Below are 13,351 nucleotides of genomic sequence, written 5' to 3'. Positions count from 1 at the left end.
GACCTTATTTCTGAGGTGTAGGTTTCCCGTCTGCCCCTGACCGGTTTCCTTTACCTTGGAAATGGTCACGTGGGTTATTGGAATTTACGGCGGTGGCCCAGAAAAATACTACCGCCCCTACCTCATGGCCGCTGACTAACGCTCCTCCACGACAAGCCCTGTACACGCACGTTTGGAAAGCAGGTCTACCGTGCCAGAAAATTACGTAAATAAATTAGACACTAAAGAGAAACCGGAAGTTCAGCTTTAATGGTAGGTTATCCTATAACGACCACAGACATACCATTCTTACTGCGAACAGATGTTTAATAAGCGAGAAAATAGCGAAAAACTGAAGGATAGGTGCTGACGCCCCTTCGGAATTCTCGCACTACACGTTCGTGACGTCGGAGATTACAAATGCAGGCCGGTCGCGATTGGTCGAGAGCGATTTCTCGCTGATAATAAAACGCAAAATGAAATACACCTTAAACGTACATAAACAGCATTTGCCAACTTTTTAAGCCGTTTCAAGCGACGACGCACAAGTTTACCGCAAAATTAAATAAGCAATAAGAAAAAATGGCGTGGTGTTACATGCGGTCGTGATAGTTTCGTAGTTTCGTTTTTGCTACGTGCATCATCGTGCGCGCCTGTTCGGCTCTACAGTGTCGCAGTGTTTGGTTGCGTGTTGCGTGGTTCGAAAAACGTTGACTTCGCGGGAAAGAGCCAGAAAATGCCTCGTGTGTAGTGTTGAGGGCTGTATAAATGGCCCAAGGCGCTTGCTGAGGGGCAGCGGCAGTGTTGACCCGATTGTGTCCTTTCATGTGAAGCCGCGCGATGAGACCCGGCTCCCCGGCGTTCGCAATGGCTCAGTGCTCTGCCGATGATAAAACTGCAAAAAGAGCCAGAGAAACCGATGGTGTGCTCTCTGCATTTCTCGCCCTCGGATTATCCTGCTTTCGAAAAGTATCTTGGCGTGCCCCAGAGGCCAGTCTTTTCTCGAGCAGCTGTTCCATCAATGTCGCCTTCATCAAATACCCTACAGATGCCCCTGCAGCAGCAAACTGGCGGCTCGGTGAGTGCTGAATGTCATTAATACAAACAGTAAAAAACCATAGCGAGTACGCTTGTTCTATCGGGAACATTGTCGCCTGGCGTTGACGAAAACGAGGCTTCGCTTTCCGTCGGCGCGGCCAGCGGCTCACCGCCATCGTACGCGGAAACACCTACCGCGCGAGCACGGAGGGTCATTTCGCACTCCGTTTCACTGAAGTCGCTCAAATACAGTCCTGCTTTCCTGGCGAGCTCTTCGTTGAAAGATTGAGGGTCAGCAACGGTATCCATCGCGGCCACAGAACATCTTAGCAAAAGTCGCAGCGAACGCAAACGCAGCGGCCATGCAGCCTATGATGGAGCGAGCGCCTCGACCGTTTACGCATGCGGTGACGTATCATGGCGCTCTCAGATTCGCTGACAGCAATGAAATCCGTGACGACACTGCTTAAGCGCCGAATCTGGGGTGAGAGAAATTGAGGAAGAGATGTTTGGTCTATGTTTACAAATTTCTCCGCTAATAACTCATATTTTTGCACCCAACAAAAACTGCATGCATTCCTGAAGGTTATTCCAGCTGAACTTCCTGTTTCTCTTTAGTGTCCCTTTAAATGTAATGCGGAAAGGGCTGCACCACCCAACGTCACGCTGGCGATCTATAAAGTTGTGATTTGCACTAATGGGAAAAGTACGGAAACACATAAGCCGCAGAGGACTGCCAGCTTGCGGCAAACTTGAATTATATGCGGCCCATATACCTGCTGACGCCTTCGCCACGAGCTGCTTTCGGACGCCCGGTGTTCGCAGACATGGTGCCGCAGAGGAGAGAACGGCCAGTCGAGAAGCGCTCGGCGGGCCGACCGACGACGTCCCCAGGGTTCAGAGGCGCCCGGTCAACCACCGCTGCCAAACTGGCTCCACGCACGCTCCTTCAAACGGGCTCGTCTGGCCTGCTGCACAGATCGTGCACCTCGCGCTTCTTTTTGGCGCTCGCTCCCTCTCCCCTCGGTGTATGCCCACGAAGACCACGCAGATCCAACGCAGTGTTCGAATTTCAATGACGCGAAGCTAGTTTAGCGAGTTAGCCGCAGTAGCAGATGACATGCGCCGCGACCTCGTCACCTGAATCTGTCTGCGTCACGAGGACGAAGGGCATGTATGAAATGCCTGTGAAGAGAAGAATGGTGATGAGAGGTGTGTGGCACTCATATCCAGTGACGACCCATGTTGTTTATATACAGGGTGTTTCAGCGAACACTTTCAAAATTTATTTAAGGTTGCCTGTGGCAGATAGCCCAGTTCTAGTTCATGAGCTGGTTTACTCGAAGAGGCGGACATTACATGCACAAAAAATTGAAATGCATAACCGAATAATTAACAGAAATTCACTGCATTTCTCCGCAAAGTTCGGGAATTAATATCTCGAAACTGGTGTCATCCCGAGAATTCGTTCCAAGTGGATCCGCCTTGCGAACTCCACGGCTACGATTTGTAAATTGCAATATGGGCCATCAGGTAATTAGATTAGTGAATTTCTGTTAATTATTCGATTATGCATTTCAATTTTTTGTGCAAGTAATGTCCGCCTCTTCGAGTAGACCAGCTCATTAACTAGAATTGTGCTATCCCGCAGGCAACTTTTAAGAATTATTGAAAGTGTTCGCTGAAACACCCTGTATATCTACAAATATATCAGACGAGGAAACCACTACGAACGCCACACCCATGGGAAGAGTCAAAGGCTTTAGAAAGCCACGGATACAGCGGTATTCGCGTCTCTACTGTCTTCATAAAAGATGGTCAGCTTGGTCAAAGGACTGGGCGCAAATATTAAGAACATCACATGGTGAGGCACTCACGCCAACGAGGGTGGAACGGCGAAATTTGTCAAATGCGCAGCCACTCAGCACCAGGAACCTCCGGCGCTGGAGATGAAACTCGACGAAACTGCCATTATCGAGACTCAGATAGCGCAGGCCGAGAACCGCCTACGCAGCCTCGGGAGGTCACGCCCGTGTACAACGAAGATCGTAGCGCCGCAGCTGTTCCAGCAGGATTGTTTAGCATGGAGTGCTTACATGTTTATGCGTCAATCCAAGCACGCGCCGCCGCCGTATGCGAGCGGCAGTTTTACGACCGAAGACGCACAGGAATCCGCTCTGCTCGAGAGTGACGCCAGAAGAAAAAGAAAGTATCGCGAAGGAAACAGAAGCCGAATCAGCTCGCAACAAGTACAACGTGCTGGCAAGCAGCCATCCGTATCAACTGCGCCCTGAAGTGCAATTCCAGGATGCAAGTCAGCTGATAGCGCTTGCCTTCAGACCAACCACCACGTGTAGGCGAACTGCAGGTGCCGCTATGCGCCACGTCATGCATCCGGAATAGTGCGCACAATCGTTGCAAGAGCCCTCGCGCTAAGTGAACGGTTTTGCTACCAGCCACGTGTGTGTCGGGAACGCAGACTTGACTCGCTCACGAGTACACCGTGCGGCGACAAGGGGTCGCGTGTAATAATTAGCGCGTGGCATACTCCGAAATCGCTGCACATGAGCGCCATAGGTCTGTAAACATCAGCTCAGATGTACGTAGGCAGGTGTAAAGAAATGCCACAACAAATCGCACTTGATATATAGGAGAAATGTGGTACTGCGTGGCTGTTGTGCAGAACTCGGCGACGCAGTGCAGTAACGTAGTCGCGAGGGTAAAAATATTTCTTGAACTCATGTTTCCTCTCAAGCACGGTGGGTTATACTGACGACGATGTAAGTACTTACAATTTCTAGCACGTTCATCGCACATACGAAATAGTATATACTATTCAACCAGTACCTCTGACGTTTCCACGGAGGTACCTGAAAAAATGCGTACCTGCGCAACCGCGGATACTTCTCCAGCCTGGGCTACCTTGCACATAGGGCAGAAAGCTGCCGCGACATTTGGGCGCAGCCATTTATAAAGCTCAATGAGCACCGGCAATTAAACCCATAGACAAAAAGGTTACATCTCGTTCGAACCGTGCACTGCTTTTTCGGGAAAGAAACAACTCGGCGTGGAGAGCCGTTTCAAAACTTCTATTCGAATACACGCGAGCGTAATAGTGGTGAGAGAAGACCCACATGGTACACACTCCAACGACCACTAAATCCACCCGAGCACGTGAATTACGACAAAGGCTGTACGTACACGGTCGTCCACTGTTACAGGGATAACACCATATAGTTCAAGCCAATACAGCTTTCATATTTGTTGATTTTTTTTTTTCCTGAACCGTGGCAGATAAGACGCATCCGCCAGATGTCCAACATTAAAGTTCTGCAGTCCATCGTGCCAAATTAAAGCCCCCTATCAGTGCTGGCAATCATGAGGTATTTCTTCTGGGGAAGCTGCCACCCAGGATACTTGGAAAGCGAAAACACTTGGTGCAGCGAATGCCGGTGGCGCCCGCGGACCGCGCTCGGTCGTCGCATTGGGCGCGTAGCGACGGACTTTCTATCGGGCCTTGGTGCCGCCTTTACAATCTTCGAGAGCCCCTCGCTTCCTGCATGACGCGCGCTGCCGCTTGCGTCATGCCCGCTAACCTTGGCCCGAAAAAGACGCGCACGGGAGCCGCCCATAGGAAAGCGAGTCCAACGGGGCACAGCGCGCACGCGCCGGTTGAGTGAGGCGGAAACTACACGACTGAAAATGTGCAATGGCACCCGGTGCCTACTCGACAGATTAACAAGTATGGGACTGACCTCACGGCCTTCGAGAAGCCGTCAGTTACAAATATGGGCGATAGATGCGGATCTCAGGCGGTCGATTCTGCTACGCGGGCAGGCAACAACACCGAGACATAAGGGTGCACAGGCGTATAAATAGATCACATTGTCTGAACGCGTACGGATACAAGCGGAAAAAATAAAAAAGAGGCCGTTCAACAACGAATCGCAGAATTCTGCTTCCTGTTACTCGGATTCCAAACGCGCGCAGAGCAGCGGTTGCAACTGCGAACAGTTGGGGCACGGTCGCGAGATCAAAACAAAAATAAAAACCGCAGCAACAACATCCAACTGCAGCGTTGCGCGGCTGTCGGAACGACTGCAGCCGCGGCGAAAGAGCGTGACATATACGTGTGCGCGCATTCCAGTCGGTAAAAAAAAAAGCGAGCTTGCAATAATGACTGCTATACGATACGCACCACCGTGAAAACGAAGAGCCGAAAGGCGCGAAGCGGATCCGCAAAATCGCTCGCTCATCTGACCCGGTAGCGACCAATAAAGTGAACAAAAACCTGACGTTATCAAACCACAGACGGAGTGCATTTGTGCGCAGAACCGGAGCGAGCGAGACGGTGCGGATCGGCAGCACCGAGTGCGTTTCAGTATAGCACAGAGGAATCCGAATTGTAGAGCTGGCATTACCTACACGCGCTACACGGGCATACGCACAAACATTCCAAGCACTTGTAAATGCTTCGGCGTGTGTAACGCGTCGTGCAGTACTAACTGGTCCTCGGTCCAGTCGACGCCACAATGGCACCCCGTGAAACGTAATTTCACTGTTCAGTATTTCGTTGCTTGAGATTTCGTGCGCAAGCAGCATATAGGTGTTGACCTGCAGAACGTGCGAGCGTGGCATGCGACAACGAACTAAGGCGGGCTTTTGACTGACATTGATGGAGTGCCGGGGTCCAGCGAGCACTGGCCACCAAGACGACGGCATGGACGAAAGGGAGAAGAGTTGTTGGGAATGAGCGCACGCAGACCCGCCTCCGTTCGGCTGCTGCAGAACATACATATACGGGAACGAGAATACGAGACGAAACGATAACGAGGCCCGCACTGCTTCGCCGCGGCTGGACAGCGAGGCGGGAAAGGAAAACAAGCAGGGCTTAATTATGCTTACTCTATCCACGCGGAAGCAGCTTCTGCGAAACACACACACACGGCATGGACGGCCCCGCGTTGTGGTCGCAAAGAAAACAGCCCCGCGAGCACCGCTAATCATGCTTGCGTCCCCTGTAATACAAGAGGTTGATATGGTGCCTACGCCGTGCACCCACACGAAGAACAGCGTAGGACGAGCGGGCATTGCGTGTGATGTAATTCGTGGGACTTCTTTGCTTCAGCCCGAATTGCTGCAGGATGCGGGCACAGCAATGGTATCAGAACAAGTAATGACGGGTATGCAGCCATGTTTGCAGACGGTAACTATACCGAAAAAGTATTTTGATGCAGCATCAGCTGCTCAGTTATATTCATACGGAGAATATATACGGAGAATGGAGCTAGATCATTATACTCGTGACATTTCCGCTTAGCCTGTAGCATTTATCGTGAGTAGCTTACGCGCTAAATCCCATAGCTCCTGTCTCACGATGCCCAGGTGCGACTTGAAGTTGTGTTTTGTATTTGCCTTCCCTTAGTACTGGAGAGAAAAAAAAAGAAAAGCGACCGTGCGCACCAAGCATCGAGGACACAGCTGCTGTGGAGTACACGATAAGAGTTTTATCGCCCCCGTTCTGAGCGAACACATCGGCCCGACTCGCGCGCTCCACCGCCGAGCGCGGGCCGCCAAGGTCAAATAGAGGTCATCGAGGCAATGCAGCACGCTACGTGGAAATGAGCTCCGGCGTTGGCTTACAAGTGAGCAGAACGGTGATTCTCGACGCCAAATAAAAATACGTGCTGCTTCAGACGGACGAAACTCCGTGTGACAGTTATTAGTCAACCAAACCCTCCTCCTAGTTGGAGCATGTGGTGGAAGGGAAGCGAGGGATAATATCGCTTTTTCGTTTCGTTCATTTTCTTACGACATCGCTACAAAAAACGGCACGTGAGCAAACATACGCGCCAATGAACGTAGATATTGTGGCTGCAAGCACACATATTCGTAAAAATATTACTGCCAAATTCTAACAGCAACGCATTCGATATGACCAAAAATGTTCGTGACTACCTATTCAGTTCAGTGAGAGGCTTGTGTTACCACTTGCTACTACTAACAGCGGAAAGCTTTGTTGCTATGATATCCGGTCGATACAGATTCGGCAGACTAACGCAGTGCGCAGGAGAGCAGCGTGCCTAGGAAAACGAACTGATGACGCCACGTTTACAAAAACCTGTACGTGTATATGACCGCACGCATGCCTAATCGAGAACGTGACAAACAGCGAGCTGTCTTTCACGGTAACTTGATTTTCTCTCATCTGTCCTCCGGGATTCTATTCGTAGTTGGCGAAATTTCTTCGGAGGCTGTCACCGGAGCGCGGCACGGACACCATACCCGCTGCAAGCATTACGCAAAATGAGAAGCTGTTCCAGGTACGAGGCGACGCAAAGGCGAGCAAGCCTCGCGTATTGCATTCCAGCGAGGACGGGCGGTATCCGTGGCCGGGAGCTAAGCACGAGTAGGCGAAAGCGGACACCGCTATCACTCCGCTGTCGCGAGGCGACACCAGCAGCAGACTTTCGTAATGGCGATTACGGCGGCCAAGAATGCGCAAACGTGCCGGCGTCGCTATCTCATCGGATATGTGGGCCGCGTACGCAACGCGCGTCGCTTTCCCCGAGGGGCTGGCTGGGAGCGGACACAGGTCAGAAGAGGAACCTGCGCCGACACGCGCTGCTCCAGGTGGGGCCGGGAATCTGCCAACCGAACAGCCGGTGGCAGCTATGAACTATTTGGGCAGCTGACAACTATCGGCTTTATGCGCAAACATGGCTGAAAAGATAATAATCCGATAATGACGCGTTGTGCACATTGCCGCATTGTTCCAACCAATGAAAGCCCCCGCACAGTGCAATATTCTAGTTGCCCTTGAGCGCGGAATGCGAAAACTCCCCTACACTTGTTAGACGTGCGCTAATCTCAGGTGGTTAAAATTATTCTGCGGTCATGCGGCGGTCTCTGTTAGGCTCGGTGTTGTTTGGCCGTCCAACTCCATCATCCAGACAGACATTACAGTTCTACCAGCATTGTTGCAGTAACGCGTTTGCGCGCACCTTTCTTTTTACCATGCACGCGAAACAAGCGGACATAACGTGAGCGAAGTCACAGGGCGCTACACTTTGCCCCAGGATTTTCGCAAGCAACGAAATCAGTGCTTCGCGTAGTAAGTTTGTGTGGAAGTTTCGACAGCCTTGAAATGAAGCAGTCGAGACATCTGTAAACGTACACGATAATTAATATTTATTTTATTATCGCAGTTATTTTAAACACGTCGTAGTGAAATACGCGGTGTTTTACCTAGTGCTGGCTGTTGCATAAACTATCATAACCTGAAAAATAATTTGCAGATCACTCGTTAACGCTAAAATCTACTTACGCAGCTGCGTCATGCGCACGGTAACCCGATGCGCAGTTACAAAAATCATACTTCACGCACAATCGTGCCGCGTGTGCTGAGTAACTGTGATGAATACAATGGACAAACAATACGCGAGATGATTCACGCTGCTCTAAAAAGGAAATTGTCTAGGCGTGATTTCGAAGGAAACCCACAATCGTGAAGAACCAGCTTGACAAAATTAAGAGGACTGCCGTATTCGACATCTCCAAGAAAAAAAAAAAAAAAATAAGGCCAACGCAGCAGTTTTTTTTTCGCGAGCAGGAAGCGCATACAGCTGAGCGTCTCTAAAGTTAAACACGCTCAAAAACAGAACAATAAAAGAAAAGCATGACAGAAGCAAGGTCAAGCTAGAATATGTCGTACGCACTGGGAAAAACAAAACGTACATTAGCGATCAAAGCCTACGAAACACTATCACATTCCGTTATGTTGTGACAACGCGAAAAGCTACGGCGGACGCGCCATTGCGCACATTCCAATTATTGAATATGTCAGCAGGATTGAGGAAAGGGAACTGTTACAGCAGCTCGTGCATACGAACGGTAGCAGGAGAAGGGGCGTTTATGTTTATTGTCACTGCGTCGCGGCGTTTCGCGACGCAGTGACAATAAACATAAAAAAAAAAAAAAAAAAAACTCCACACCCTTCCCATTCAAGGGCGTCGCTTGGAGAAAGGCGGATGAAGAAAAAACGTCAAGCATCGCGAACGAAAGGGAAGCAAAGCACGTAACAGAAGTCAGGGACAGCGATATACACAGTCTTGTTTAGCCCAGCGTGTCCCCCTGCACCGCAGATTGGATTCATGCGAAACAAAGACCGCCCACAGCCAAGAAACAAAACAGCAACGGACAGCGAACGACAAGGGGAGAGAGAAAGGCCGAGGAAAGCAGCGAGATGATTCAACGGCGTCCCATAAAAATATCCCGCGTAGCGAGAGAGCCCGAAAAGAGAAACGAAAACACAAAGAGACTCGGGGAATGCTTCGCCGAGTGGCAGGCGCAACACACGCACACAATGGGCGACGGTCGACACGGCCGAGCGGGGGGAAGACGAGGGGCATTGTTTCCGGGATGGATGGAGCCCCTCTCCACCGGGCGATCTTTCTCCCCGCCGGCGCGGGTGGAGCGAGCAGCCCGCATTGCAGCATGGCCTCGCCGGCAGCGGCGTCGGGCAAGCGCGCTGCGGCAGGGCCCGCTGCCGCCAGACTGGTCGTAACTCTGGCGAAATTTTCAATTTCAGTCTCTCCGTGCGCAGCTCATTTTTGTTTTGTTCTTTCTCTCTCTCTCTCTCCCCTAGTGCGTGCCCAGAGTGGCGGAAGCGCAGAGAGAAAGGGCCTCGAGAGAAGGGTCGGGGGAGGAATTGTGGGCGACAGGGAAAAAACAAGAGAACGAGAGACAGAATTGAACTCGGACGGCCCGCGGCGCACGAGCAGCAAAGAATGGGCCGGAAACGAGTGCAGTGAACAAAAGATAGAAAAAAAGAAGGGGGGGGGGGGGGGGCACGTTATCGCATACACCAACACGAAATTGGTGCCGGACTCGGGCTGTCTTTAATGAAAACGGCCCCTGCGGGATTGCAGCGCGGAGCAATAAAGTCGGGACAATGATAGGTGTCTTAATACGCGGCTCGGCAGCGGCCGCCTCGCTTGGCGGAACACGCAAAGCTGGCACGGCATACACTCAGCCCGCCCACTTTCGTAGAACTGGAAACCGAGGAACAGTTACGCTTATTCAAAGCACGGGCGCCGTCTTTCTTAAAAGTACGGCAAAGCGGACCGCTCGACGACGCAGTGGGGCAGCACGAAATGAGGCAACAGGGGAATCGCGTACAACGACACCCGAGCACGTGACCAATAGCATTTACGACAAGCTGAGGAACAACTCATCTGCAGTAATTTCACGGTCAGCTGGCAATCACGACGAAGCGCGCCATTTGCGATATACTCGCCACCGCGAATTTGGATGCCTCAGGTTGGGTCTGTCTCTGAAAATCTGGACAACTACGGGCGACAAAAATGAAAAATAATTAAACAATACAGCGCTAGATATCCCGAAGCCGAACCCACAAATCGATTACCGCGAATGGCACACGACTATATAGCGGGAATGGCGCACGAACAAGCGAAAAACGAAACAGCTCAACACAGGGGCTGTTTGCACAAGCCGGGTTAAGACGATGTCTAGGTCACATTGTCTTCACTTGAAAAACTACTCAAAACATATATATATATATATATATATATATATATATATATATATAAACTTATCCTACCAATTCATACACCACACCACTTTTTTTTTTTACTTGGCCTATGCTGTGCTTGCATGGTTGATCTTAGTCAATATTGTTTTATCCGCCAACATCGAAATACGCATTATTATTATTAATCTATAAACAGCCCTCAGTGAGTAATTATGTCACATTTGAGCAGTTTCTGGCTTCTGGAACTATTCCGAGTTTCATGTCAGATTTTGGTTTTGTTCCGTTATGCAGTGTCAATTTAATTTCAATACAAACGTCACAGTCGGCAAAACTGCGTCATGCTTGTAACCGCATCATTTTTCTTAGCTGTTTACTGCATACAGTGCTCTGCGATTCAAACGCGATACTCCAAGCGCATGGCTGCCGGCGCTTTTTGTACCAACGGTGGGCGCTGGGGACACCGAGATGATGCACTGTGGTGCACGATGAAAGCGAGAGGCCTTGTGACGCATTGCGAGTGCATATGGCCAACCAGCGATTACCCAACGCGATCATTGGTGGAGAAATAAGCGCCAGCTGCCATATACGGCCCAATTATCGCGCTGGAAACGCTGAGCACTGTATCAACTTAGTTATGCTATGATGTATGCCACCGACATGCTTCACAATAATAATAATAATAAAAAAAAATCACGACGGAAGTCTTGTTCTGTAGTATATATAACGGCCACTTGTATCGCAGATCAAGCAATTTCCTTTAAGACAACTCAGTGGGACAATGCATTTATTCGTCAATTGATAACTAGCGTCGGCGGATAACAGTAAAAGTGCAATCTTCACTGTCAGCAAGGCGATTAATTAATGCTCACCATTCGACTTTTATCAATTACTTTAGGCAACATGCTGCTTCTAAAAGGCAGCGTCAGTTTCATGAGTCATGGAAATCATCAGTTTAAACAAAACAAGAACACGTTAGCATACATCGATCCGCTATAGCGGGTTCTGGGACATGGAAAAAAATATCCCACGCGGACACTATGGGTTTCGCGCATTTAGTTACTGCGTATCTTTTGCGGCGCTCGCCGTCGGTTGCTCGGACCGGATAAATTAAGTGGTCAAGAAATCGCACCATTGCTCTAGTACGTTTCGCTGAGCTATGCGTCAGACAGGTGCTTATAGAGCGAGTAGAGTTACAGGTGGCTGCGCATTCCTGCAGCAAGAGCGCGGCGCGCTCGCGTTCGCGTGGCAGGGCCAGACAGAAATGGAACAAGACCACCGAAATGGTGCGTGTTCTCGGCACCAGGGGGCTGTGTTTCCGGCACGCACAGCGAACAACCCAACGCTGGCACCATAGCAATAAAAACAGACCCAGAAGACGACTGCGAAAGTGGCTTAAAGGTCACGGGGCACGGAACCCTGTGGATGCACATCAACGGCTGTGGGCAACCTGGGAAAGAGGGCGCGGCCCCCCAACCGAGATTCATTTCGCAAGCGCAGCACGCACGCCCGGTTTCTTAGCCACCTGTGCATGCGCAAGCGTGCAAGCCACGGTCTACAGAGGCAGGACGGCGAAACAGGGATGGATCGCCTGCCAAAAGTCGATGGGTCGCCATGGAAACGGCACCCACTCGAACGAACCGGAAGGGGCCGAAGCAGCAGAGAGAGCCCACCCCAGTGCAAGGGGATCCGCCGTGCAAGCGTGGTGTCTATACTGAGAGCTGTCGCCGGCCACTGCGGCCCTGGGGTTCGAGGAGCACCGTTAAGAATTGCGCGCGGTCCAAGTCTTCAGGCAGGCGGTTCAGAAGGCACAACTTGCACCGCCCGTGACGAGAAATTGAACACACAGTAAACGCGTTGCCAAATAAGCACCTGCTTCGCAGAAATGACACGCAATACAGTGTAAAAGGTGGCGGTAATGAAGGCCGTACGATGATGAAGAGGAAGCGACAACTGCATCTAGAAGTAGCGATCACCCTTAGGAACTTGCATCGAATATCGTGCATTATCAACGCACAGTATAGGCTGCACAGAGCGAGCAAGAAGCTTCCCCCCGACAGTGCTACAAAGCATGGGCACTCGTAAGGCGCTGTCCAAGTCGGTCCAAAAACATTGGGACCACCGCGTAAGCGACAGGCCGCCGTCAGCCACGGTACAATACAGCAAGAGTTTTGAATGGCCAACATGACTTCAGCCATGTCAGGCTGCTGACTTCGCAGGAAAATATACAGACTGGGTATGAATGGCAATCCGACGCAAACGAAAGGAAAACAAAAATAAAGTTACCAAGACAGATCAGATGGAACAGCAGTATAAAATTAAAAAAAAATTAATAATAATAATAATAATAATAATAATAATAATAATAATAATAATAATAATAATAATAATAATAATGAAATGTTGGGGGTACCTGCACTACGCTGTGATGATGTACTCAGCCAGGGTCACTTGGTCTGCCAGTACAATCATTACAACCTATGTATGAATCCCGAAGCTATCGAAGTTAAGCAAAACGTGTGGGTTGCAACCTCATACCTTTTGATTGTCTACAAAGACCGCTTCCACGGCACTCGCACATTAACTGTGAGGTGAGCTTTCACGGAACAGTCTGTACTCTTCTGCAGCTGATAAGATACTGGCCAACAATATAGGAGAACGAACTTGCAGTCACCGAAGGCGGCGGGCCAGCGACAAACGACTCTTACTAAGTTTTGTGAATGCCTCCCCTGGGCTTGATTGTCTTCCGATTGCTGCTGGTTACAAAACTTCTGCCAGAAAGAA

The 13,351-nt window shown here is 50.3% G+C and overlaps 2 protein-coding genes across 9 annotated transcripts in view; one reads left to right on the top strand and one right to left on the bottom strand.

The window, feature by feature from the left end:
* LOC119459749 (receptor expression-enhancing protein 1-like) overlaps positions 1-13,351 on the top strand; it is a 199,491-nt gene that overhangs the window by 977 nt on the left and 185,163 nt on the right. The gene's annotated exons all lie outside the window — the stretch shown is intronic.
* Positions 1-13,351, bottom strand: part of LOC119459688 (lysine-specific demethylase 3A) — a 335,630-nt gene that overhangs the window by 186,951 nt on the left and 135,328 nt on the right. The window contains exon 1 of one of the 8 annotated variants that reach the window (XM_049666306.1): positions 2,895-3,021. The exons of the other annotated variants lie outside the window; for them this stretch is intronic. The gene's annotated coding sequence lies outside the window, so the exon portion shown is untranslated. Of the gene's footprint in view, positions 1-2,894; positions 3,022-13,351 lie in introns of those variants that run through there. 8 annotated transcript variants of the gene reach the window in all.

This window comes from Dermacentor silvarum, chromosome 1, assembly GCF_013339745.2.
Source record: "Dermacentor silvarum isolate Dsil-2018 chromosome 1, BIME_Dsil_1.4, whole genome shotgun sequence".
Taxonomy (NCBI): domain Eukaryota; kingdom Metazoa; phylum Arthropoda; class Arachnida; order Ixodida; family Ixodidae; genus Dermacentor; species Dermacentor silvarum.
Note: the sequence above shows the minus strand (reverse complement) of the source record. Positions and strands in the feature narration are given on the sequence as shown.